Here is a 24,501-nt window from a genome sequence, read left to right as displayed (position 1 = left end):
GATTGTGGAGCAGCGTGGACCTGCATCTTATCTGCTGGATGATGGGCGAGTGTGGCACTCGTCCAAGTTTTCTGCGGTTCGCCCAGAAGTAGTAGTTCAGCAGCAACTGTCCTCCCCAGCTCCAGCGGCCCTTTTCGCTGATATTTCGCCGCCTATCGACGGCAACAGAATGCTGCCGCCCAGTTCACAGTCCGGAACCGTGGTCCAGGGTTCTTCTTCGGACGCGCCTTCAATCCATCTGTTGCCAGCCGCTCAAGTTAGCTGCTCGGGCCCTTCATCGCACCTGGTTTCGCCCGCTCCGGAATCGGCAGCCGCTCCTCAACCCTCGTGTAGTACATCCACAGCGGCAACTGCGGCTTCACTTCCTGCGCCGCCTCGCCGAAGTACTCGCAAAAAGAAGCGGCCCGCATGGTTCAAAGACTATGACATCCGCTAGACATTTTGTTTTTTTTAAAGTGCGGCGGAAATGTGATAAAGATGAAGTGTAGAAGGTGCGCTGCACGCAATCGCGCACACGGGAGTAGAGAAGACGACGAAGTAGTAGAATACAGACCGGCTCGACCGTATGCTAAGTGTACTGTTTCATTGCTAATTATCATTACTACGATACAACAGTTTGTTGAAAGGGTACAGCTGCCAAAACGCATTCAAGACGAGCCAAAAGTAATTGACCTCACACAAGCCAATGTAGTGTGATGTGTGCCCAAAAACATTTGCTAACGTGCTGTTTAAAAAGCACAAACGAAACAGCAGTGTTGAATAATAAAGTTGTGGCTCTCTTTCAGAACATGTTTTTTTAGCTATCCTGTTTTTACCAACCAGATCACAACATTCTGTTATGGTAGCCTGTGGCACATGTTGCCAGTGAATCTGACCTTTCCCAGTAGTTTCATTTTCTAGCATCCATGCTGTGAAGCTTCTTTCCTGGAAAATGGAATTTACATGCCCTATCTGGGGACTCTTTAAATGTTTCCCCCACAAGAATCTGGAGCCTGTTAAGGGGGGCACAGGTCTTAAGAGGCTGGATAATTGCCAAAACATTACTATTTTTTTTTAAATGTCATTTTTTGAAACTTGCAGCTAACTACTCACTTATCTGCAATGTTCTCTCACATCAGGGTTCAGTTTTTTACTTGCAAGACCAATTTATACTGTCACTGTCGAGATAACTTGAGCCAAAATCGACTCCAAAACAGCACTTCCATTATGCGCAGCTCCTATGCCACGCATGCTATCGGAGCCATCTTGGTCTTGTTTCAAAAGGCAGTTTTCTCTCAATTTCCTTACACTGATGTCTCCATTCATTCATTACACAGAGAGAAGAGTGCACAATAAAAATGATGTGCAATCCTGTTGGCTGTGCCCAGGACTGAATATATGTCACCGGGATCAACAGCCGCATGCCAAAGCTATGGAGCCACTGCGGCGGGTACACAAGTGGCCCCTGTTGTCCTTTCAGTGCTCCATGAACTTTGTGCTCTCAAAAAACTGCTCAAGTTCCATGTTCTATACAATTATATTTTGTGAACATTGATAAAAGACCATTCCAATTGTTTGCAGATGTATGCAATTGTCGAATTTACCAGCTCCAATGAAATAGATGTCGTACTAGCCTCACGGGTGAGAGGAAGCATATGTATGTGGCCAAACTGTTACAGCACAAAAAGTAAAAGCCATGCTTTTGAAGAGGACACCATGCTTGTCTTCGCCACCATGGGAGCAATATGAAGTGGAAGTGAAAGGACTCTTCTTCAGTGAGTATCTACTGTATCATCCATTTTGTGTAGTTCTCTGTCCTGGGTACTATTGTGGCGTATTAACTTGCAAGCTTTCTATTACTTTTGTAGTGCTTGGTGTAATAAGCTGAACGTCAATCCTCTGAGGAGCAGTAACTCATTTTTTCCTGTGTGTATAGATTCGTACGCCGAAGCAAGAAAAAAATTGAACAGGTGTCAGTACACAATCAGATCTTGCAAGCGCGGCAGAGCCCTCCCAAAAGAGGAAGAGGGTGCCAACGGCCAGGTGGGTTGGCAGCAGCTCAGAAGACAGTTCTGACGCTTGCTTTCCCGATGTGCCACCGGACTTTCCTCAGGGTAAGGCTGCAATTAGAACTTGGTTTTGTTACACACTAATCAGATGAATAAAAATTAGGCCTATGTTTTCATGTAAACTAATTTACACCATAGTGCTAGTTTATACAGAAAGCCTTGCTTTTGGTCTCTGTTGATCTGTAGCTCGTGCTACTCCTGGTGGAACTGCTCAAGAAAAGTTGGCTGGAAGCCAGTCTATACTAATTTAGCTAACTTGGACAAAATTAGAGCTCATATGTATTTACTAAGTTTACATGCTAACATGCAAATTTTAAATGGCCCTCCAAATGCATGCCCAAGTGCAGTGCACCTAATGTTGTGAAATGGAGGTTTTCTTTGCTCTCATAATGGCTAATTGACAGGAGAAAGGAGCACAGCAAATGTGTTCAACCACACGAGTACCTGCAGCATAGCAGTGTAAAGACCAAGTTTCCTTAGCAGCGCCCTTTTCAATTGGTGAATTCAAAGAGCTGAAATATGCATCATATCACATCTGTTTTAAGCAGCGGAACATAGGCCGAAGGAAGAAAAGCAGGCATTTGGAGAAAACTCTACCAGCCGAAACTCACTCCCATGATGAGGACCGTCTCAGTGGGCCCACACAAGATGGTGGCATTACTACACGTGAGGTTCTGAAAACTTTTTTCAGAATTTCAGCTTGCAATATGCTATCTTATACAATGCAGGACAGCCATCGAGTTTGCTGTCTCCATGGGGGGGAGAGACCTGTGCAGCACTCAGTTAATTGTCATTCTTGGTGCTCTCTCAACTTTCACATGTGTGTGCAAGTAACTGTTGTGTTGTTGGCTAATGATCTTTTTCTATGACTTCTGCAGCTTCTTGCACGGCTACATCCACTGAGGACAAGCACCTCTTCCATTGGTCGCCCCTTTGCCTTCTCTTGTGACAGTTGCTTTCACTCTTTTCCTGTGAATTTCTTACTGTAATGTGCACACCTCACCTTGTTCAACACTGCTATGGAGAACAGGGTTGAAATCTTTGAAATCTACCCCAGCTAAGGGACTGTCAATTATCTGGTATCTGCATTACATGTCCTGGCCAAGTTCTCTTGATTTCTGCTAAGTTTTGTAACATGTGTTTAATACTGTAAAAATTTGTGCAGACAATGCAGGGCATCCAGCGGATAGGCTACGTCCATTTCAAAGCGTGCCAGAGTCAGGTAGTTGTCAGCTTTTCCTGTGTCCTAACTTTTGCACATGCTGAAGAAACTGTATCAGACATGCAAAAATTCAGGATTGTTGGGCTGTTTACTAATTCACATGTCATGTCAAGCAGGCCAGCCACTGCGTACACCCCCGCCTGCATGGGAAGACAGTCCAAGGAAACACCCTGGTAATTACCTGCTCTCTTCCCTCTTTTGCTTATCTACAAGGCACTGCTGCTCAGGGCTTGCATTGAAATACAGAAGAGAATATGGTGTTACCTCATAAGCGTTGAGCTCTGTATTGATTTCAGCAATTGATATTTCAGCACCAATCACCCCAGTCATCCTGAGGGAGCAGAAGCTTATTTTAAACAAAGCATAAATTAACAGTTGGTGTGTGTGAGGAAGGTGAGGTATATAAACGAATGACATGGGTCATTTGTGCACAATATAATTCACATAGCCTATGTGTGGATAGGGGTTGCTGCCACCAGCCTTTATCTTTTCTTTCTGTTCCGTTATAAATCTACGGCAGTCGCCAGTTTTGGTAAGTGGGTATTACTCTGTGTTTTTGCCGTGATGCAATAGAGCATAAACATGGTTTCTACAGTTGATGAGATGTCACCATCTTTGAGCAGCTGTTTGGACTCACAAAGTGCAGATGGCAGAGGAGCATAGCCAGGCTGTGTTTGGAATGTAGAGATAAATAACATCGTTGTTAGTGTGTTTGTGGAATTTAATGATTCAGAATTTCAGGCTCAGGTGCTGAGACTGCTCAGCGTCATATGGCTGGGGGTACAGCATCTCGTGACATCAATAGATGCCTTGGTGCCCTCCCGTGAGCCTGTTCGTGCCGTGGCAGCTCCAGTTCTGCAACAGCTGCCGGACACTGTGGTTGCACTTAACCACTTTGAAGACTCACTGACTGCATCCAGTGCAGACGCTTTGGTGCGTCGTTTTCGCGAAGCTTTTTGGTGTTAAGTTGCCTGACATAGTCTTCAGGTTAGATATTGCAGCGGATATTAATGCTAAAGTTTTATGGCTGCATTTCCTGTTGCAGTTTTTATTTGAATACTGCCACCCTGGATGCGAGCACGATTGCTTCATATGCAGTACCAGGCTCTATTGGGTTGACGACGACTGCACTTGGGACGGCAACGAGTTCAGGCCAAGCAAGAAGCACAAATGGTCGTCTGCTAACTGAAAATCGAATCAAAGGTTTGGAGAGCGACGACCAGCCAAGCCTCACGGTGAGTGTTGCAGGACGGCCAGCCGCCATGTTGACCCATTTTTTCATCCTCCGCGGCCTTTGAGGATCTAATATTGTAATCAATATAAGTCATACCTGTCATGACTAAACCAACTAATTTCCCCTCCGAGCTGATACTAAGTTGATCCGCCTTCATACAGAGCATGTAGTTCCCACGGACATTTAGTGCAGCTTGTTCTTTTCGTTGAATAGAAATACACAATTTCTATCACTGTGCACCTGGCTGCAGCACATTGTGTGCTGCAGCTCATTAAGGGTGATATTATCTAAGCTTTGGGTGCTCTTGTGCTTGCCTTGCAACCTTGTGCTTTATATATGCCGCCTGTAATAACGAAGGCAATGAATGTGGTATACTGCAGGTTGCAGAACTGGCACAGCTTAGTGGGAGAGATGCAGGCACTGCCAAAAAGCGTATGCTAGCAAATATTATGACTAACACGCTAGGATCAGAATACTCGTGGTTGGGTATGAAAGGAAAAAGAAAGTTCAGCGACCTATGGATCCGCGAGCTGACGTGCAGCGAGTTTGCTTTGCATCATGATACACAGATTGTGCAGTTTTTAATTTTGCAATGTGTATTCAGTTGCACTGCTTTTGTTAATCATGCACTTTTTAGTCAAGTCCAGCATTTCTAAGATCTTTACTTTTATATGGGAGTGTTGCATCACATTCATTCTGTGTTGCAAAATACTCCATGATATTGGTTAAAAATGGGCTGCAACTGCTGGGCGACAGCATATGCTGTCGCCCAGTACCTGTAACATGTTACAGTTGATGGCAACTACATTATAATGCACGGAAGGCATAGTGTTCATTTAGCAAGATACCTACTGATAGGCATTCAGACACGTGACAAAATACTTCATTTCTTCAGTGTGCTTAATGCCATCTGCACTTTTTCTTTTTTTTCAGCTGCCATAAGGAGGCGCTTCCAATTCAAGGGACGCTGTTGAGGCAGCGACAAAATCTCTGCTGAGGCATGCTCCCGAGAGGACCATGAAGACCAAGAGTGCATGTGCACCGCATAGCAATCACAGTAACCTCCATGTTGAAGTTGAATAAATGGTCTTATTTCACTTACTGTCATTGCTTGATAAAAACAGTGGCCTGCCGAGGCCCTGTGGTGAAAAGCATGCAAAAACCGCACGGATTGGATAGGTATGCATGATGCTGTGAAATGTCCGAGACCTGTCCGTATATCCGTTCTCAGACGTCCGCTGGGTAAGCTGTGGTTGTTCCGCGGTCTTGCATCGGATGGTCCGTCGGACGTCCGAGGGGCGACTTCGGGCTAAAAACCGGATGACTGATGGAGGTCCAAACGTCCGAATCAGGCGGACAACCGTTGAATGTCAAATGCCGTGTGGGCTCGTGCAACACACTAGCAGGGCCAAAAGGCACAAGTGGAGAGCACAAATGGTGTTAGTACTGATAACTGAAGAGCCTTTTCACCAATTATTATCGACAGATATAATTGAGCCACTTACTACGACAGAGCCAGGGTACTGTTATGTCCTCGCTACATTGTCCCCTTGGCTGGTTTAAAACTGCAACATCACAGAGCAGTCACATTCATAGGTAGAACCGATTCTACAGCAGAATCATTTTGACACAAAGTACAAGAATGGCAAACTGAATGGAAATATGGACGCACTTAGCCATTCTTTCTAAGCCTGAGGTCTCTTCTCTGAGTATCCAAATAGCTACTTGAGCTTTCTGGTGGGATCGTGTGTGTGACTGTTCTAGGGCAGCATGTTTGGTTTTCTCAGCATACATTGGTCCTAAGAGGTTTGAGTGTCTGCTTTTGTCCGACAGCCAATAAAGGGAGATTGATAGCTATCCGTCTTGTAACTTGGTTTCTTCGGAGGAGGGGCCGAGTGCTTGCTTCGGTACATGGTTGAGTTGTAGAGACGCGCCACAGAATCTGGTCAACGACAAAGACACGGTTGCAATTGACAGCTGCTTCTGGTACTTTTCTGCAAACAATTACATCGTCTCTTCATGCAGCAGGGGTGATTGGTACCCTCCGAGACTCTTCTGGCGGGAGAGGAGGCTGTTACGACTGTTGGCAACGCTCCGTCTAAACAGCTGAAAATAAGAATGGTGCCACACCGAGAAGCATCCTGCAGGATCTTCCCATGCTTCGCTGGGCGGGGTTGGCTTCCCAGTAGAATGCTGAGGACAGCAATGCAAGAAAGGATGGCCATCCAGAGGAACAACAGGACGGGGTCATTAGGCCACCACCCGTATCAGTTAAGAGCCGGCTCAACAGTAGACAGCTTGCCGTTACTTTTCAGTTGATGCCTGGGGCATCGCATGAGCCACATATGTTTTTTTTTTCAGGAAAAAGCAGCCTGCCTCCTCGCCCATTGTCTGTCTCGAGCAACAAGTGTCTCCACTTGCTGGAACACTGGTGTGCAAGACCGTGCTTCATTTTTCTCCTGCATTGTGGTGATGTTTTGTTTCGCTCCTGTCCTGGGATGGATCTGCCAGTGTTTCACTGACCACAGCCTGATCGATGGGGCTGTACCTGAGGAGATTAAAGCAATGACAAGGCTTTAAATAACGGCGCTGAGGTGCCTGCACGGGAGCTACAGATCCTTTGTGTGTCATCAGGAGACGACTGCTCCGGCATGAAGCTGCAAGTGGCCACCCAACCCACCTCTACTCACCCTGCGAAAGCAGGACAAAGCCGGGGTAGTACTGTCCCCTATAGTGATTCACTGCCAGAATAGTTGCTCGAGCCAAAAGCAAGTAAGAAGTACAATGGGACGAGCAAAACCCTGCACCAATTAAGCACTGACAGGCTCAAACCAACGAAAAATAAAGGAACAGAGCAAAAAAAAAAGAGGCCAAAATTGTAAATTTGAGAAAAAAAGGCAATTGAAAAGATAACATGGGGCACGGTAACACGAGCAACAAATCCTAAAATGATGCAACGACCACAGAGGGATGATGAAATTTTTGCGCGAGCTGTTTTAGTGGTGAAAGAGGAGGACTTTAATGAAGTGAGATGGGGGTGCCAGAAAAAATTAAGGAAAAGTGAAACTAAAATAGGAATACATTCCAAAATAAGTGTGAAAGACTGGCTTCAGGAAAAGGGGCAATGACATGACAAAGCGAAGGAGTAGACGATCAGAATGATGACTGCAAAATGAAAACAGCAGGGCAAAAAAAGGAAGCGCAAAAGAGTGCACAAGCATGGAAAGATACCCCTTGCCCATTCACACTCGTCTACACACACACACACTTTCAGCAAATCCGCAGCACGTAGTCTCCAGAGGGGCGGACACCAAGAGCGTCCACCTCGTGCGGCCTGAAGGGCCCCCCTGGAAGACCACCAAAGCCACGACACCTACCAAACTAGGACAAGTCTTTCGTGTGTGCCCCTGAACGTAGTTCGGGATTGCCAAGTAGAAACAATGCGATGGAGAAGGGCGCAGCAATGCCAGTCCGCCAACCAGCGATGTCATGAAGCTGACAGATCATGGTCGCCGTGCACAGGTGGCAGCCATCAGGAAGCATGGCCGGTCTCGAGGAGAGCATGCTGAACGTGGCATGAAGAAAGGAGGCTTAATTCATATGACCGCTGGTAGCATGTGTGTGAATCATAAAAAGCGGCAAAGGAAGCCAGGCGCGCTGTTCTTTGTGAAGAAAAGGTAAGGAAAGAAAAGTGGCTGATAAGAGATGCTCCCCAATACTCATGTGCGGCTCTCAGTGTCTCTCAGACATCCTAGAATAGAACACACCTTTCCTGCAGTGCATTTCATGCTTATATCTAGTCTCAATGCCGCACGTTTGGAACGCATGAAGCAAATATGAATTTTTATGCGGCTCTTTCAAATTTCCAGCACTCTATTTAGCCAAGAAGGTGGCGAACATTGAAGTCATCTTGATGAGTGCACTAGACACCTATAAGCTGCTAGCGAGGTTACAGTCGTGCAATAGTGGCTTGGTTTTGTCAGACATCTAGTCATGGTCAGACTAGTCAGCTGCTACGATGTACAAATAAGTTAGGGCTAGTCATGGTCCAGTCTAGTCAGAGGGCACTCATGTGTAAGTGCAGCTTCAAAGTAAAAATAAATTTGAAGCTTTCATACCAAGCTTTCTTATATGTTTCATGTTCGTTTGCTTGGTCCTATATATATTCAAAGCTGAAATAAGCTTTCTTCCCTGTTAAACTGGTCGACATTTGGAATTTGGTGCTCCAAAGTGGAGATTGTTTTACCGTGACCTGCTCCAAAATACGATTTTCCTGCTCCAAAAATTGCTTGAAATCCTACTTTGGCTGTTGCACCTTGGAGCCTACAAGGGCAGCTTGTAAAGAGTTAGTTTCCCTCACTGCTCTTGATACGTTCTGTAACAAGTGCAGGAAAATGGAGAAGGTGAAGAATGTGGACTGTGAGGGCTTACCGATGACACTCATGATGTTTTTCATTGCAAAGTGGTCTCGCCAGTGAAAAGGGAAAAAAAACTGGTGATCACCGGTATGTCATTCTCATTGATCACTTTGGTAAGGCGTGTGCGTCGGGCCTTGTAATTTGTCAGTATTATAAGGTGCATTACTTCTGATGTGTTAAAGTACTGCTAATCTGTCATCAGTAGAACACATGCAGTATTGATAATATGTAGAGCTCTGAAATGTAACGTGCAGAAGTGTTTCAATGCAAAATCTTTGCTAGACCCATTACGATAAAAGCCAGCAGTATGTTTGTGTATGCTGAGATGGTACAGAAAATCTCAGTGGTGGCAAGAAAAAGGGTGACGTCGGCAGGCAACTGTATGGCGTACACAGCAAGCCGCACACCTCCACTTCAGACAATCCTATCGGTGTAATTCGTCTATTTATAGTTGCCACTGGCTGATTTCCACATGACGCCAGTTTTTCTGACCTACGTACCAAAATTGGGATGCAACCGTTGTTTTGCAGCGTTCCAAGTAGTGTCATTCGTTTTTTTTTTGCACATCGCTTACATGTGCTATCCAGGTTGGAGGCTAGTTTGCGACAGGACTGTTTAGTTTGATAAAGCCCGGTTTGGTGGAGAAAAAGAAAAGTTCTTGAGCTTTGGGTCGTTTTCATCTACCGGCTGTAAGAAGCACGTGACTAGAGTGGATGCAGTTTATTCTTGAATCTATTTCGCCATCCTCTCAAATTTTGATATATGCGGAACTGACTGTTTGGCTGGCCTTCTAAGAACAACCATCCAATTCTTACCCTTCTCTCTGTCTCCCACTGTTGCAGTTCCTGCTCAGGTACGTCGACTTTGAGAATGACGGCCAAGCGTGCCTATCTGAACTTAGGGACGTGGATGATCTTGGAGACTTCGTTGCTCGTCTCCCTTATTAGGGTTGTTATCAGTCTATTTTCTTGTGTCAGGAGTACAGCCCTCTTACGACAAAAAGGCCATTGTCTGTGCGCCCAAAACTTTCCACCTACTCCTCTAAAAGGCCACCACCCACCTTACAAAACAGGCTTGTTCGAACATTCAATTGAATATGACGAACAAAACATACCAACCAGTCCACCAAGCTTTGGCGAGTCTTCAGGTTCTGCCAATTATGACACTGTCCATGTGGCTGTCGTCGCGTGTTTCACTTCTTGGGGCGGGCTCTCTTGGCTAGTGACGGCAGCCGCAAGCAAGGGCCAAGTCATGCCTGATCGTGCGAGCTAGTTTGATTGCTGCTCATCGCTGGATGCGAATGTTCAGTGTAGATGGCCTGGCAATAACCTTCTTTGCTTCGAACTCAGACTGCGATCACATCAGCACAGATATTATTACAAGGGAGGGGCATTGTTTTTCGGAGACAGAATTCTGCTTGATGCCTCTGCCGGCTTCCCACGAGCTTGCTTTGGTGCCCGGGCAAGAAGAGTCTGTGGCACCAGAAGCTTCATATGAGCCAACGAAGACAACCGCAATGGCGCTGCTGCCTCACCTATCCGAGTCTGGCCTGTAACCGCATCCTGAGGTTGTAATTGAATCAGAGTGTAAACATATCTGATTTCTTGAACAGGTGCCAAAAACATTATACATACATTGTGAATGATCTGATGTATGCCTACATTTTGCAGCGCGTACTGTAAAACTTAGGTGAGAACACTGGATGGTAGGGGCAAAATGCCGGCTCTCAATGTGTGTAGTGAACAATATCAGTTCATTATATCAAGCAGTCAAAGGACTGTTGAGATGGCATCACAAGTAACTAGGTGACCGCACAAACTCTTATTCAAGGATAGTAACTGCAAAGCATGGTAATCTGAGGATTGTTGTTCGAGGAGGAAGGTGATATGTCTTTCGTATTTGGGCTAAATGGCAGTAACAGTCTGCTGCCATCACAATTGAGAAATAATAAATAAGAAAGTACGATTGAATTGAGCATGCATGACAGCGCAGCAGAATTTAATCTTAAAAAAGTTTATAGCATAATAAATGCTGACTTTCAGTGTTGACATGCAAAAATGTGAAAACTGCAGTAGTGCAGACTGGTTCTCAGTGTTGACTGCATGGCTTGTTATGCAGTAAACCACACTGACACCTTACTGTGCAATTGTGGAGTGGTACTACTACAGCAGTCCTCTAGCACACTCCACCAGTGTTGTGCCACTAACACACATAGCACAGTAGCATTATGTAAAGAAGCCACTACTTTGTTTTACATTGGATGAGATCTACAAAAATTGAAAATTGGGCGGTTTTGCTTCTAGAAGCCCATGAGGGGCACCGTAGTGGCGGGCTTCAATTTAATTTAAACCACAGTCGCACAGCACACGGGCGCGTTTTGTGTTTCGCCTTCATCGAAGCACGTCCGCTGTAGATCCCAGATCCTCCGGCTCAATAGCCGAGAACGCTAACCACTGAGCCACCACAGCACGTAGATGCTTTGTAGTATCTTCGACAGACCGCATTTGTGGGTGACCTCCAAACTGACTTCTAGCTTAGTCAGTTCCACCAGGTTTCTCACTTTGTTGTCGTCACTGGCTTAGCTTAAGGACTCTCTTGCAGTTATTTTCTTTTGCAGCACTATCTGTGCTTGGGAGGTCAAGTGGCTCTTTGATGCAACAATGTTAGCTCTTCAGAGTGGCTATCTCCATACTGACCTCTGAGAAAATGGCTAACTTGGCAACGAACATGCACCTTATGCAGTCATGTGATCCATGCCTCTGGGTCTAGCATTTATCAGCGCACTTTTGGTGGAACGAAGCCACTGCTTTGCTTCAAGTTGGATGAGATCTACTGTATTTGCTGGCCCATGCTCAGTAGTCGCTTCGGGAGACATTGTTCCCGGGTGACCTTCACCATGTCTTCCGGCTTTGCCAATTCCACCATGGTCCCCAGTCTGTTGTTTGTCATCACCACCTTAGCTTAGGGACTTTTTCTGATGCTGACATAAAACGTGGCCTAGCAAAAGAACCACGATAATGATTGCTGTTTCATGTTTTCTGTGCAAAACACATTACTTACACTTATATGCACATCTAGCTGGATTGTAAAATATAGGCATATGTGTACTCTACAGGAGCCTGGAAAGGTGCAGAGGCAGCTGTAGGGTCTACAGGATGGATATTATTCGCTAGTTCTTTGACACTGCCCATCTTGTAGATTCGCATAGTCTCTACTATAATTGAAGAAACTGCCTGCTGAAAAGTTTGCTGCACAGTCAGTGCAAGTTTGAACTGTGGTCTTGCTGCTGTGGTCTCCATCTGTGATAGAAATTCAGCTGTTTACACGTTGTTGGAGCAGGAACGACTGAAAATTATCCACGCTTTTTTACCTCCAGAGTAAAATTGGACTGGAATGGTCATTGCTCCAGAAAATGAATAGAATTGAACCCTTGAAGATGTAAGCAAAAACATATCCATGAGAAACAAAAAAACACAAGGTCCCAACAAAATACAAAAACTCTCCGGCGGAGCATCGAATTGTTAAGCAGGAGATTAAGGATGAGTACCCCGAATGGAAGCCCTCCGGTGCTCGCCTGGCGGCTTCCTCGGTACGCCCAAATCTCTCGATCTCAATGCCAGGTCCGAGTGTTGCGCCCAAGGCTCCCCCGCTTGGAGATACTGATGTCTTCCCTCATGTCCAGAACGCCGTCACATCGATGAGCCTGGGCTGTGAGCTGGATCTGAAGGAGATCGCCCTGCACGCCCGTACAAGCCGCACCGTCATCCAGCACTCATCATGCGCATAAAAGAGCCCAGGGCCACGGCTCTGGTCTTCCAGTACGGAAGGATGCTGTGCAGCGGAGCCAAAGATGAATTGAAAGCCAAGTTAGCTGCAAGGAAGTTTGCCCGAATCATTCAGAAGTTGGGATTTGACGCGCATTTCCTCAACTACAAGGTTGAGAACATGGTGGTCAGCTGTGACGTCGGCTTTCGCATACGTCTCGAAAGTCTCCTCCTGGCGGGAAGACCGTTCGCGAGTTACGAACCTCAACTGTTTGCGGGACTGGTCTACCGTATGATGAAACCCCAAATCACACTTCTCATATTTGTTTCCGGAAAAATAGTGTTCACAGGTGGCAAAACACGGGATGACTTTTATGAAGCATTCAAGAATATCTACCCACTGCTGAAGGCTTATCGCATTGGTTGACAGTGGGGTTTCTCAGCCCCTAGTGTTGTGAGGTGTGCACAACAGTTCTTCGGGGAATTTTTATTTGCTGCGTCGACAGGGGAGCGCTCCACATGCCAGCCCAGCCGAGACTCGGATCCCCAGCAGCCAGCGATATCCTCCGGACGGCCGGTGCAGGTCTATTTTGGATGTTCCGGACGTTCGCTGAACAGCCACAAACAGCCGGTGGATGTCCGTCGGCCGTCCGATAGGAGGCTAAATGGTATATGTTTCTCCCGCCGACGGACGTCCAGTTGAGTACGTCCATTGGCAGATCTATCTCGAATAATTGTATTGAAAAGTATGGTGCATGCGTGCTTTTTGCACTCTGCGCATGAAATTGTTTTCCGTTTTATTTCATTGCGCTGCTGCCTCAACTATTCAAGTCTGGCCCGTCACCGCATCCAGAGGGTGTAATTGAATTAGAGTGTAAATATATCTGATTTCTTGAACAGGTGGCAAAAACATTAAACACACATTGTGAATGACCTGATATACACCTTCATTTTGCAGTGTGTACTGTAAAACTTGGGTGAGAACACTGGATCGTACAGACAAAATGCAGGCTTTCACAATGTTTGTAGTGAACAATACTGGTTCGTTATATCAAGCACTCAAAGGATTGTTGCGATGCCATCACAAGTAACTGGGTGACAGCACAAACTTTTATTCATGGATAGTAACTGCAAAGCATGGTAATCTGAGGCTTGTTGCTCGAGGTGAAGATGATCTTCGTATTGCTGCTAAACGGCAGTAGCAGTCTGCTCCCGTCACAATTAAGAAATAATAAATAACAAATTACGACTGAACTGGAAATGCATCAGAGTGTAGCAGAATTTAATCTTAAACAATTTCATAGCATAATAAATGCTGACTTTCACTGTTAACATGCAATCCTGTGAAAACTGCAGTAGTGTGGAGTGGCTCATAGTGTTGACTGCATGGCTTCTTATGAAAAAAAACACCTTTGCACCTTACTGTGCAGGTGTGGAGTGGTACTATTACAGCAGTCCTCTAGTACAGTCCACCAGTGTCATGCCACTAACGATCATTGCACTGCAGTACTATGTAAAGAAGCAACTACATTGCTTTAGATTGGACGATATCTACAAAAATTGTAAATTGGGAGGGTTTACTTCCTGAGGCTCATGAGGAACACCATAGTGGGAGGTGTCAATTTAATTTACACCACAGTCGCACTGCACATGGGCGCATTTTGTGTTTCGCCCTTATCGAAACGTGGCTGCTGTGGCTGGTATTGAACCAAGATCCTCCGGCTCAGTAGCCGAGTGTCCTAACTACTGAGCTACTGCGCCAGGTAGACGCTTTGTTGTTGTTTTGAGACTACATTTGCGGGTGACGTCCGCAATGTCTTTTAGCGTGGTAAGTTCCACCCCGTTTCCTACTCTGCTGCCATCACTGGCTGAGCTAAAAGGCTCTCTTGCAGTTATTTTCTTTTGCAGGAGTATCTGTGTTTGGGAGGCCAAGTGACGCTTTGTTGCCACAATGTTAGCACTTCAGAATGGCTATCTCCATAATGATCTGAGAACATGGCTAACTTGGCAACGAACATGCACCTTCTGCAATGATGTGAGTGATGTGATCAATGCCTCTGGGCCTAGGATTTATCACTGCACTTTTATTGGAAAGAAGCCACTGCTTTGCTTCAAGTTGGACGAGATCTACTGTATTGGCTGGCCCATGCTCAGTAGTCGCTTCAGGAGACATTGTTCGCTGGCGACCTCCACCATGCCTTCCGGCTTTACCAATTCCACCATGGTCCCCACTCTGTGTTGTTTGTCATCACCACCTTAGCTTAGGGACTTTTTTTGATGCTGACATAAAATGTTGCCTGGCAAAAGAACCACAATAATGTCTGCTGTTTCATAATTTCTGTGCAAAACATTTTACTTACACTTATATCCACATCTAGCTGGATTGTAAAAAATAGGTGTCTGTGGACTCTGCAGGAGCCTGGAAAGGTGCAGTGGCAGCTGTAGGGTCTACAGCATGGGTATAATTCGCTAGTTTTTTGACACTGCCCATATCGTAGATTCGCATATTCTACTTTAATTTGCAGCAAATGCCTGCTGCAAAACTTGGCTGCACAGTCAGTGTCAGTTTGAACTGTGGTCTTGCTGCTGTGGTCTGCTTCTTGATAGAACTTCAGCTTTTCACTCGTTGTTGGAGCCGGAACAATTGAAAAGTATCCAGGCCTTTTTATCTCCAGAGTGAAATTGCGGATCACTGCTGTAGAAAATGAACAGAATTAATTGAACCTTTCACAATTAACTCCAGCTCCTTTTCTCTTTAAGATAAGGTGGCTATAGAAAAGCCTACTCATGGAGGGCTGGACTCTTCGAAGCAGGCTCTAAAATCAGCTGGAAAGTACCCTTCATGAAAAGGAATGATTGGAGATAAAAAGAATTCTTTTCATGCATGTGCTGTTCCACTCATCTGAATGCCATCTAGTAGTGCACAAGTCGACAAATTTTTTGCAGCATACATTGCTTTTCTCTTTCTTCTGGGCACATGCTGCTATTGTGTGCAAATTTTCATTCAGGACAAACCTTTTTATTCTTTATGAACTCATGCTTGCTAAACCCCTGCCACTCAAATTTTTTTTGACATTAGTGAAAGTGCAGATGAGAAGGAAAAAGGAAACTTAAGCTCCACGTTAATGTTATGATGCTATAGTGTTACTGGGTTAATGCCCCCATAGATATGGAATTCGTCATTGTTTACTTTGAATTCATAGGTCGTAGGGAGCCCTGATACCACTCCTAGCCTTGAATTGGCAGCACCAATAATGAATGAGATCCAGGCTGTTCTCGAGCAACCTGTCGCAACTAGTCATTAACACGAGAGAAGCGGATTCGATCCTGGTCGGGGCGGTCACATTTCGATGAAGATGAAATGCTGGAGGCCCATTTACTGTGCAATGTCAGTGCACTTTAAAGAACCCCAGGTGGTCTAAAATTACTGAAGTCAGCCACAACGACATCCCCAATAGCCTGAGTCGCTTTGGGATGTTAAACCCCATCAGATGAAATCAAATTTAACTTTTTCCTGACACGCTGGGCAGTTTGCTCACAATCTGGCGGGCAGGTTGTGATGGCTGTCGCAAGGTTCACATGACCTAGGTGGCCCACCTGCCACCTAGGTTGCTTCTCTGGGAATTTTTCCCTCGCGACCAATGACGGCGTCAGCTTTTCTGCATGTGTGTTCTGTGCTTCACCACTGCAGGCGTAGGATGTCACAGAACATGAGGTGAGAATTATTCAGTAAGAACACTCCCTTAAGACCAGCAGATTTCCAAAATTTTTCTGCAGTTATTACCTTTTAACAGTATAATGTTAAGCCAAACACATTAAGCACAGACTATTCCTGTTTTGCCAAGTTACGACAACAACATACTTCAACTGAGAGCAATGTTTTTAGAAAGTGTGAGCCATTGGTACAAACACTACAAACAAAACTGGAGGAGAATGCAGGGTGCCTTTCTTCTTTTAGATATAGCGAATAGATGAAGTGAAATCAGTTAATTTTGAAAATGTTTCATTTCATGACTACTTCTCTCAATGGTGAAATCTTTTACAGGATAGGTTTGCAAATAGTACTGCTTTGTTAACTGCCATATAGCTTCTGTATTGTTTTTTGCTTACTTGCACCACTGACATTTGTTCCAGTGTGTGTATGTGTGTGCATGCGTATTTGGAAATTAGCAGGAAGATATTTCTGCCAGCAGCACTGCTCGTGGCAGTCAAGGTATGGATGGGTAGCCTCACCTTGCATCACCCAAGAACATATGAGGGAAGGAGTCTTCAGGCTGCTTCTATGGCTGATACCTAACCTCGTGCCTAGTAATGGAGAAGCCATTTGTTTGGGCGCACTTTTAGACAAGAAATGGCAGTCGATGTGCTCCTGCTCAGTCGGTCTTCAGCAGAAGCCATTTAGGGACTGCCAACCGACATGACACTCATTGATGTACTAGGTACGTTTGTTGGTTTCAATGCCAGAATCACTGTCATTGTGCTTAAGCTTTGTCCGGATGAAATAATTGACAAACTTGCGGGTAAATCATGGTGCTAAAGCCCGCGAGTAAAGCGGCATTCTTTGAAGAATGCTATACTTTGTTTTTGCCTCTTTTTCTTGAGGCATCACCTTATTTTCTTCGGCACCACCACCTTTTTACTATTGCAGACAATGAAATAGGATAGCTGTCACTGCCATGGGAGCTTGAAATCTGAAAAATAAAAGGAAGCTTCTCCTTGGTGCATGGAGCCTCTAATGGGGATGGACACTGCTCAGCTCACCCTCATGTTTACCACCATATAATAAAATTCATCAAAATTTGAGTAGTAGATTGCAAATTGCATTATTATAGCTCTGTCAAGCGGGCAAGTTAAGTGCACTTATAGAGAGCGTCACTCGCTATAAGTGCACTTTGTCAAACCTAAACATCGCAAGTGGAGTGTCACTCACAGATGAGTGCACTCCGGCTGTAGCGCATTCAGGGAACACACTTTAGAGGGCTGAGTACGTGACCTTCCCCCTTCCTTGAGCCGAAAGGCGGCCTGCAAGTTTAAAATGCACCACACGATGTGTAGTCCGGGTAGCCATGCTCTAGCTGTGAGCATTTGGCTGGTCTACGATGCACAGACACACAGATGAATTGTACTGTGGTATCGCATGGAAAGACGTGTCATCAAAGCAAAGTGGCTCAGAGGGAGCTAAAGGAAGCACTTCGAATCGCTTCCTATAGCGCTCGAGGTGACTCGCTTTTGCTATAATGGCGCTTTCATTCACGACAGAAAATTAAGCTGAGGGAGGAACTGTGCAAGAAGGATTTTCCATACCCGGCTTAGGAGATTTAAAAAATGAGTAGATATCTGTTCTGTCAGAGAGTGAACGGCAGAGAGCATGTGACTGTCTCGCAATATGAATGCAGATACTGGAGTGAACACACGGCAAGCAAGCCGCACGTGTCGAGATTACAGTAGACAGCGCGTGAACACACAGCGTGTAACAGACATCGCTCGCACAGCCCCATTCTCAGAGCTAAGAAGCCCAAAGCACTAGCCTTTTTGGTGCAAGGCAGCTCTAATCTAGGTGCACTAGGGAAGGAGGCTCGCTAGTTAGGGAGGCCGTGCACGCGCAGTCAGTCTCTCTATTCCGCGAGCGTGCTTCGCCGGCGAGTGGCCTCCTGTCCAGCGTTCCGAATTATTCTGTGAGCACCTTTAGAACCCTGTAAAGGAAGGGTTTGTGCAAAAAATATGCGAACAAGAATTTTACTAAAAAATAAGTTTAGATTCGTGCATAACTTAGCAAAAATCAATGAAAGAAATATTTCCTCCGGCAGTACTCATATTCTCTGTAATTTGTTGGCGTATACACATTACGAATACAGTGCAAAACCGCTTTGCGTTCAATTTCACTGATTGCGTTCACTGATTGGTCACCTGTTAAGGAAACGTAATGGAATGTCCGTCAGATGGGCGAGGCAAAATTGAATAGTTTTGAGAATAAACTTTTTTCTTGTAAGAATTCTGTCCCTATTTTTTGGACGTAATAAAAAAATGAGCCCTCGCGACTAATTTGTGTGCAAATTAATAGCGTCCATTTTGCACTCATAGAAATTCATCCCTGTTTTCTTGCTTATGCGGCGGTGTGAAAAAAGCGCAGCAGCTGCAGCTAGCCAGCAGTTGGTGCACTTGGACGTGTGAAGAGGGCTTCTCAACGACGTCAGCGAAAGGTCAACCCAGTAGAAATGGGAGCGATACCCGCTGAAGTATGTCCAAATAATCCTCACAAGTGAGAATGCCGTCGATGCGGTGGAGGGGTCGAAGCCCATCATGCATGGCAGCTCCCCACACACTGATCCCACACCGCCCGCTGGCAACAACTTGCTGGTTGTATCTTGCCTCGAATCTGGAACAAATCAGTCGTGAACAGTAGATTGAGCGTCCAAAATGGTTCCCAAAACAAGCACGTCCTCCACGGTCGACGAGCCTTTCTTCGTCCTTTTTTTCCCATAAGTCACGATTTACTTCAATATGAATAATTTCAGGGACAGGCAGACCGATACAGATGCATTCAGTGAAGTTTGTGTGACCCATGAATCGATGAGATAGTTATCCAAATTGCAGTCTAAGTATTATAATTCACGCTTACTATAACTTTCTCTAGTTCGGTACATATCAAGTTGTTAATGATGAAAGGTGCTCTTACCTTGTGCTCGTCTGGACCCCAGGCCTGGTGCTCACGTGCAAACTTCAGATGTGCTGCTTTCTCCCTTTCAAAACGTCGAGGCCTTTGATACGCAATGCGGCTACGAAGCCCCGTCGCATGCAGCCTGTGGCGAATCGTTGGCAGAGACGCTGTCAATGCCAGCTCTCGTCAAAGCTTCTGAACAATGAGCGCCGACTCAAGTTGACAGCTGCCACGATTAGCAGATCTGCCGCAGTTAGTCTTATGAACGGTCCTCATCTCGGTACGTGTAGACAGTGGGGTCTACAGAGGATCTTGTGCAACCTAAAGTTCTTGCGATGCTCCGCTGGCTCACTTCTCCGATAGCAAGGATGATTTTCTTCAGCCTCTTTTGACGGCCGATGCGCACCACTGCTTTCTGGATGGAAGCTAACGTGAGTTAAGGGGTCGCCTCTCACTTGACGAAAAAAAACTTATTGCACAGGTGCGAATAAAAAAGGCGTGAAAGAACACGATTTGACACGTGATAAGGCTAGTGTCGTGTTCAGGCTGCCTTTTCAATGGTGCAAGGGAACGAACACAGGAAGACAGAAAGGCGGCCTTCCTATCTTCCTGCGTTCATTCCCTTGCGCCGTTCAGATTTAAGTGTAGGTATTTCAAATACAGTGCATCAGAACGATGGTTATAGACCCTTTCCGATGGAGCCTTTCTTGTCAAAACTGTGGCTTCTGGTCATGTAAAGAACGATGAAAAATGACCAATATATAATGCAACTTGGTAATGCACAAGGGTTCAATCAGACGAGTATACATTTTAATCGTATCACGTCACCACATATGGCAACGCATCGACAGTAGGAAACCTTTGTGCCGACCCACTACCGTACACAAAATATCTAAAAGAATAATGCAACGGCTCTGGTCTCTGAATGTGTAGGATAAAGATATAATTAAGAATCACGAGAATCAAGCAGTTCCAATGCGACAGCGCGTTGCATGGACACCGGGTAGCTCTGCCCCTACTACCACATTTACTCGCACAAAGCGCAGTAGCTGGGAAGTCGGAAGGCAAGCATGCAGTAGGCGGAATGGACAACGCACTACGTTTTCACTGGCTGTGTTATCAAGGGAAGCGCGAGAGTGAAAGGCATTGTTAAGATCGGCGAACACAGGCCTGGGAAGAATTAGTATTGGACGTGACTCATTGCAAAGAAAAGATGCGGCACAGGCTGGCGACAGCAGCGGCAGAAGAAGACGATGGCGGCGGCGGTAGTGTGGCCAAGTCCATCCTCGGGTCGCCGGAAGGTGTGTTGCTATGCAAGGTCAGGCTGAGGCTGCTAATTGAAAGATGGCTGTGTCCTCGACAGAGGTCTCATGCTTCGGTCATCCGGCGGGGGAGTTCGAGGACGTTCATTCACCTGCAGGGAGACTGCAGGAGACTTCTTTCCCACGGAGGCAACGCACAGAAGACTTGCCGCAGTGGTCAAGGTGATGCATCAGTGTTTCATGACTGTCTTCCCCTTCCCATCGACCTAGCTGCGATAGAGCGAGAGAGCCCAGCATCGGCCCTGCCGTGGGTGGTACCACCAGTGTCTACATCTGCCCACCTGATTGGTCATCGTTCTCCGAACTTTATTCCCCAGTCAAGGATCTGGGGAATCTGGCCCCTATTTAACGGATGTTGTTTTGTGACCGGAGCACTCCCATCTCGACTGTAAATATGTAAAATAAACTTTCTGTACAGTTTTCTCCTTATCGGAGTTCAACACCATCCTTCGGAGCCGGGACTTGCCGGGCTGAGAGGCAGTCATCTCCAGGGCCCCTCCGTCTTTAACACTGGTTGGCAGCAACTGGGATTGACCGTGCGACATTGGGCTTTCTCTACGGGTGAGCATTTTGGCTTTTGCTATAGGATTTCCGAGGCTTCAGATTCAGAGAATAATCTTGACTGGGAATCAGGGACCCTTCATTTAAGAGGGGTTATTCTCAAGGCATTTTTGAGACAGCAGAGCCAAAACAGAGAAAGCATTGTCATGGAACTAATGAAAGTGTGGGTTGGACTTGCTGTTGATATGTGAGGAACTGTCGGTACAAGTGCCTAGTAAAATAACCAAAATTGAACTCTGCAAAATCATTCTTAAACACGTCAAGAATAACGATCAGCTTGCAGATACATGGAACTTGGATGGATACAGGAGGGAAAAGCCCGCAAAGAAAAACCCAACCAGGAGTCTAAAGCGAAAGCCCATCGGGAGAAAAAGCACGTAAGGAGGCAGCTGATCGGGAGTGGGAAAGAGAGAAACAGCGGCAAAAATGGGAAGCTGAAAATGAAATAAGGGAGCTAAAGCGATTGGAACTCGAAATCAAAATACGAAGAAATGATGGTGGGGCGAGAGCTGGAACTCCTGAAAGATCAAGCGATGCTTATGAAATGGGTCCGCAGATAAGACCCGCAGTCTGTGACCGCAGCCAAGTTGATAAATCGTGACACCACGAGGGATGTGGCAGGGAACATGTGCAACCCTTACGGTGGTCCAAGGAAAACCGCAGAATCTGAAACCGTGTCCAGACTAGTCAGATGCAATGCTAAGAGCGAGAGCCTTCAGAGATAGCGTCTACACGAGGATTCTCCTACAAATGAGGTAGGAAGGGCAACGGACACCTTTGTAGGGACTGTTGAGAGTGGGACCTTTTTGGGAGAGCCGATATAAGCGTCGGACCGGCAGTACACGAAAAAGGAGATTTTTCTATCAGAAAAGGTTTCCAAGTTGAAACAAAGGAAAACCCTTTAGACAGTAGTGACCGCGGTAAGGGCCAGTTGAGGTGTCACAGTGGCATCAGTGACAAAAGATCGGAAGAGGCTACCTTGTTAATGCTGGCGCTCGAAGAAGGAGAGGCTGCTGAACAAGAAGATAGCAGTAAGAGCCAGACTTCCAGAGAAGAGAACTCAGTTTGAGGGAGGGGAGTAGGCTTGCTAGCCTTAGCTGCTCCCCTGATAATGAACAGGGAGCGCTGAGACGCAGCAGCATGTTAGTGCTTGTCAGGGCTTTGTTCTCGATAAGTGAGCAGCAGCAAGCGCCACACTTGTGCGCGGCGCACCTCGTCAAATTAGCAGAGCACTTTGTGCCCGAGCGCTACTTTGGAAGGTCTCAAAGTGGCTTCCAGTTCATTTGCAGGTGAAAATCACAATGCCTCAGGCAAACTAAGCTATATTAAAGAGAGTGAAAATTATAAAAACCGTAAGCAGAGCTACTATGCTTTGACAGACGAAGACAGCAATCATGGAATAAATGAGAAAGTGGTTAAAGAGTACACTTTGTTTCGTCAGCCACTGGTGCTCTGCCAAATGGTGAACTGCTGGCCACTGCGTTGTCTACAGCACTGTAGTGCCTGACACCAGTGTAGTGCCTCAGCAGTGTTTTTCTGTTGTGCCTGAATGTTCTTGCAGAGGTGCAAGCAGTGTGTTTAAGACTTCTACGTTTTAACATTTGGAGGGAAACCCTCCAAGCAGGAAAGAGCCAGACTTCCAGAGAAGGAAACTCAGTTGCAGCTGAGCAGGGCAAGAGCCAGACTTCCAGAGAAGAGAACTCAGTTGTAGCTGAGCAGGGCAAGAGCCAGACTTCCAGAGAAGAGAACTCAGTTGTAGATGAGCAGTGCAATGTAGAAATTCTACTCAGAACGACAGACAAGCTGGAGAGGACAACCCCCAAAGGAATGAGCTGAGGATCTCAGGGGCAGCTTCATGTCCGTTTGTCAGCTGCTTGGAGCGCACACCCTGCTGCAAAGGCACAGAGGCCAGTTGTGAATTGGAGGAAGGTTTCTGGGGTGCGACTGAAAAACTAGATAGCTAGGTGTGATCAGGAGACGCATGCGGAACAGTCTAGGCGAAGAAGGAAAAGGGCCAAGAGAAAATGGATCAAATTTGAAGCCCTAAATTCAACTGTGCGGAAAGCTGCTAATGCTAGCAAAGGAAGGAATGCGGTAGAAGGAAAGGCGAAGCCTTCCCGCGTTGCACCTCGTATACTTGCAGCAGCAATTACCTAACCTCGATCCTTTGTTCTTCGATGGCGAAATCTTCAGCCTCCTTCACTGCAAGAGCGTCGTCGACATTTGAGCCCGCTTGTGCTATATTCCATTAGTACTGGGAAGCTATCGAGGCTGATGCATGAGCTCACCCCATTGAGGAACCTGACATCACTAATGCTCGACATCAAAACATATGCGTCCCACAAAGATCTCTCTACTGCCATCGCCTCCTACATCGAAGCAATGACCACGCTCAAGAAGGTGCGCTTCAACTGCTTCCATGATGGTTTGGGTGACACGAAGATGAGCTGGACAACCATATTCGAGTCGCTCTCCAGAAACAAGAGCATCCAAGTACTGGACGTAAGCATGACACTCCTTGGGACAGAACAAATCGAATACCTCGGCGACATTGTCAGATGTGGCAACACCCGAAGGCTGTATGCGTGGGTGAGAGAAAATGAGAATTTGAACGCTTTCCTGAGGCGCTTGTCAAGAGACATTTCCAACAACTACACACTGGTACGTTTTTATGAAATGCCTGAAATAGTTGCTTAAGCAGCTATTTCTTCAGTGCTCTAGTAATCTAAATTCAATGTGCTGATTCCGCGTGCTATACTTATCTGGATGCATGAGATGAATTTTTGGTTTGGTTTTTTTGGTTTTGATGGACATGATTGGCCTGGCAGGGGCAGGGCATAGTTATCTTAAAAGCAGACTAGATTAGATAACACCAGGTAGTCATGGCCCTGGAACTAGAGACTGTTTTTGTTATAATAAATAGCATTGTTTCAAACAGCGACAGCATTTATTAGTTCATGATTCTAACTAAGACTGGAGGAGATTCTATAAATGCATCTAGAGGATTGTGTTATGCATGACCCTGTTTGAAGTTGTCATTGTATGATGGTGTTTTTACATTTGCTTGCTGTTTTTTGTAATGTACGCAATGCAGAAAGGAAAAAGTCCCCAAGAACTTTTTGTTATATTACGCAACAATGATTATTCACAATTGTATTTATAACCATAATAAACACAACTGCTTGCTTTTGGAATGGCGATGCCAAGTTCCACTTTCGTCCAGCCAGGAAGTACGCCCTCTTAGGTGTAAATCTACTCAAACAGTTAACATGCT

The 24,501-nt window shown here is 45.9% G+C and overlaps 1 protein-coding gene and 1 pseudogene across 1 annotated transcript in view; both read left to right on the top strand.

The window, feature by feature from the left end:
• LOC149356976 (uncharacterized) overlaps nucleotides 1-24,501 on the top strand; it is a 592,868-nt gene that overhangs the window by 276,249 nt on the left and 292,118 nt on the right. The gene's annotated exons all lie outside the window — the stretch shown is intronic.
• LOC149356980 (TATA-box-binding protein-like) lies at nucleotides 12,605-13,113 on the top strand (annotated as a pseudogene).

The sequence above is a fragment of the Amblyomma mixtum genome, chromosome 3, assembly GCF_055824585.1.
Source record: "Amblyomma mixtum isolate Tamu chromosome 3, ASM5582458v1, whole genome shotgun sequence".
NCBI lineage: Eukaryota > Metazoa > Arthropoda > Arachnida > Ixodida > Ixodidae > Amblyomma > Amblyomma mixtum.
The sequence above is the reverse complement of the archived record's forward strand: the minus strand, read 5'-3'. Positions and strand labels throughout refer to the sequence as shown.